Source organism: Dendrobium catenatum, unplaced genomic scaffold, assembly GCF_001605985.2.
Source record: "Dendrobium catenatum unplaced genomic scaffold, ASM160598v2 fragScaff_scaffold_407, whole genome shotgun sequence".
NCBI classification, from domain to species: Eukaryota; Viridiplantae; Streptophyta; class Magnoliopsida; order Asparagales; family Orchidaceae; genus Dendrobium; species Dendrobium catenatum.
The window spans coordinates 433740-438237 of NW_021318869.1; positions in this window are offsets into that span (position 1 = coordinate 433740).

Sequence of the window (4498 nt, forward strand, 5' to 3'; positions counted from 1 at the left end):
TATATATATATATATATATATATATTATGGAAAATAATTGATTGTATTAATTCATCATGCTTAATTCGTGTTTTACATAGTTTTTTTTTAATTTCTTACTTAGATATGGAGGCACAATTTTGTTTTTATTTGTGAAAACCTATAAAAGGACATACGTGTTACATTAAAAAAGAGATTCAAGTCCTTAAAGGATCAAAAGCTCTCTAAAAGAACATCATTTAAAATAAAACCTAGTGAGCCTAATATCCTATCTATTACAATAAGAAAAAATAGAGAACTAAGAAATAGAGGCAAACCAAAGAACCAAAACAAAACAATGTAGAACCCGATTAGCAACATCAAAAATAGCCTTCAACAACTCTCAGCAACATGACAACACACAACCTGCAACCAGTAAGGAGTTTCCAAAGCAAATAAGTTACAAACCTGCAACAGAAAAGGTAAACCATCACAGCAGAGAAACAACACAATAGCAAGGCCCATAACCCAAAAAATAACACCAATAGAGAATCCAAAAAAACAACAAAATTCACACACTGTACAAAGCACCAAAGTAGCCAAGAAATTACCAGAGGATCAACCCCAGCAAAAACTCACACCAAAGGAAGCAACCCCAAACCAAACCAACACAACCAAAGAGCAAAACTTGCCAAAAAAATAAGTAAAATAAGAGAATTACTTTTTTCTAATTTTCTTTTTATTTTTCCACCTACTTCATTTAGTAACACAATTCCTAAAATCATCATCTTTGATATGAACCACATTCAAGCAAAACAAAGCTTGAAAATCATCCATATGCTCAACATTTTATTCCCCATCACCCAGACAAGCCACGGAGAAACACTCATCCAGCCAATCAAAATGATATGCAAAAGACTCCATCAAATTTAAGGCTTGTTGCGTCCTGGAGTTTTCATGGCGGTAGAGAAATATAAGGTTTAATTTCTTAGCATTATATGAAGGTCCGTCACACACCCAAATAAAAAGAGATGGTACATCATTCATGAGAGACGCTAAGATTTTTACATGGAAAACCACTGAAAAGGGGTAAAAACTATGGGGCTTAGCCAAATTTGAATGAATCCACTAGCATTGCAATTGATTACGAATGAGGCCCTTCCTTGGGGGAAGGCCTTAGCTAGATGTACATCTTATAGAGTACATTACATGATGATAATACAAAGAATCACTACTGATGTATTTGTTTGATATGAAGGACTGTAGTCGGTGAGCAACGTAAGTCAGAAGGACCGTAGTCAACGGGCGATAGAGGTCAGATTGACTATAGTCGGTGGGCGACGTAAGTTAGAGGGACCAAAGTCTGCAGACGACGGAGGTCGAAAAGACTATAGTCGGTAGGCGACGTAAGTCAGAGGGATCATTGTTGGCAGGTGACAGAGGTTGGAAAGACTGTAATCGGTGGGCAACGTATGGCAAAAGGATTGTAGTCGACACGTGATATAAGTTAGAAGGACTGTGGTCAGTGGGTGATGTAGGACATAAGGACTGGACTCGGTAGGAGACGTAAGTTAGAAGGACTGTTGTCTAATGACGAAGGTTAGAAGGATGGTGTCAAGTAAAAATATAGTAATGGACAAAAATCCAACATTGGATAAATGTCTGGCAAAAGTCTGACAATAGGTAGAAGTTTGGTGTTGGGTTGAAACTTGGAGATGAGTCGAGGTCCGGCGTCGGGTAGATGAGCTGAGGTACGACTTCTGTGGGTGGCAGAGGAGAACTGCGGTGTTAGATGGTATTCAGGTAGAACTCTGGCTTCACTTGTAGGTAGGACGGAATTTCGGCATCACTTGGAGGTCGGACTAAATATTGGCACCACTTAGAAGTCAGGCGGAACTCCAGAGGTGGTAGAGGAGTTTCTTCCCTCCTATTCTTGTCTTCTCCTCTTCTTTCTTCCTTCTTACTTAGGTCTTGGCTTCCCTTTCAAGAGAATTGAGGAGTCTATTTATAGATTCCTGAAGGGCATGGTCCATAAATAGGTGAGAGATCAGGGTTAAATGGGGAGTGGTTGGATGGACGGCCGATATTGAATCCCTTGATTATGTATCATTCATCAGACATTTGAAGGTCTTAATGACGTCAGAATTTGGTGATCTTAGGCCCAATGGATTCATTTCGTCAAGCCTCTCAATTTGATTATAAGCACTTCATGCTTTAAAACTTTTGGTAACTCAAATTATGGTTTGAACTTTCCAATTAGTGCTTCGGGTCTTTGATTTTGACTCAATTGGTCTTGGATTGAGTGAAATTTGGTGTCATTGGATTTTTTTCTGAGACGCTCAGTTTGACTATAAGTTTGCTGAAATCAGAGTTCAGATGATCCTGAATTTACTTTTTGCAGTTCCCAACTTGATTTTGTTTTGCGATTCATGCCCGATCAAGATAATGTTTTGATGATATGTCAAGGCTAAATGAGCAATCAAAGCATCCTTAAAAATATAAGAGAGTTCAACATCAATATCATCCACATTTTTATTTGCATTGGAAATATTAGGCGGCACATCCGAATCAATCAATAGAAAGTCACCTGAAAGCATCACCAATACTCTAGGGGAAGAATTCCAATCAACAAATTTTATATCTCACAAATCAACATTTACATCATCTAAATTCTCATTATAAAGAGCATTATCCTTAGATTCTTTCTCAAAATCAGCAGGGGAATCTGTAGCAAGTTGATGATCACATGCAAGCGTTAAAGACAGGTTATTACCATCCACATTATTAATACCCTCACAATCCTCTTGGACAGAGCAAGGCAATTCTAATAAAGGCAAGCACATTGAAAATGAGACAACTTAACCACATGAACCAAAATAGCTTTGATAACCATCTCATCAATGACACTATTAAGATTTTTAGTAACATAACCAACAATAGGCTCACCAGTCAAAAATATAGGGATGGTCGAAACAACATGAACATCAAAATGTCCCGAATCACAAATAGGATGAGGCAAAAGCTCATATTTCATATTATCCACATTATTTTGCAATGTTAAGTGAATACTAACAATAAGGGGGAAAAGAACTTGTAGTCGTAGCATCAATGATAACACTATGGCATTAGTGCCATTCCCCATAGAATTAACACAAGATTTAAAAGGAGACCTATCTAAGTGGGGGTGAAGAATACAACAGTTAGTTTTGTAATGCCCTAAAGACTTGCAGTGATTAGAAAATGGAGGAAAATCTTCCATAACAACCTATTTAACGTAACCTAAATTATTAAAAATAATCCAAAATGCCTCAGGATAACATTTGGAGATATCATGTTTGACAAGCACCCTAGCAACATATGGTCGTAAACCAATGGCAGTGGCATTATCAATTTTTAATGGAAGAACAAAAAGCAAACCCAAGTCATGAAGAATGCAGGGGGAGAATAGATGAGGCCTAAGATTTTGGAATGAAACTCAAATAGGAATGATCAGAGATTCCACAGTAATATCAAAAATTGGCAACCACTTAAACAATTTCATGTAGCAGTTCAAAATTAAATAAGAATGATGAGAAAATACTCTTTTATAATCCATATCATATACCATATTGATTAAGCATGCCTTGCATCTAATACAGTGACAGAACATTTACATACAGATCAATTTTAGGTTAAATAAAAACTTACGAATTAACTCAAGAGGAGTTCTATGATTTAGAAATTTACCAACCAATGCAACCAATGAGTATTCGAATGGTTGCGCAAAAGCAAGGATTTCTTCTTCCAAAATCTATAAGGGCAGAATCCCACGATGTGTTGTAGTTTTGAAATCCAGAAAATTGCTCGAAAGGGAAGCCCCATACAAGGCTTCAAGAAAAGAATGATTATATTTTTCCCATTAAGGAAATCACACTCACTCAATCGATTAACTGTCATCCAAGTTGAGAGACAACTAAAGGTGGCATGATCGAAAGATTGAAACCAAGAGAGAAAAAGAAAAAGGTGGAAAAGACACTATGAGAAGAAATCCCAAAGAATTGAGGGCCATAGCGCATAGTGAGTGATGATCTAACTCCATCTTATCTAGAGGCACACTTATGGTTTTAAATTAAGGATCCAAAAGGGTTTATCCAAAACTACAAATAAAAAAAATTTGGTTCGAGAATAACCACATAAAATTTTCTTATAATTACAAATAAAGATTGTATTCAATTTATCATCTTATCCTCAAGTATTTATCAATTTTATGAGGCACTTTTCTAAAATTTTTATAAGTTACTCCTCAATTCTTCTTTTATATTAAGAAATTTAAATTTAAAATCTTTTCATCTAAGATTGTGAAAGATTTATATCCATCAATCAAAAAATTTTCATTGGAGGTATGGAATTAGTTGGAGGTTGTGAAAGATTATTTGCATGGTTGAAAATTTTTATCAGAATAATGTATTATAAATTCTATTATGATAAGAAGTTAAATGCATAGAACTATATGATGCTTATACTTTATATAAAGACAAATGTTGCATGGTATCATATATAT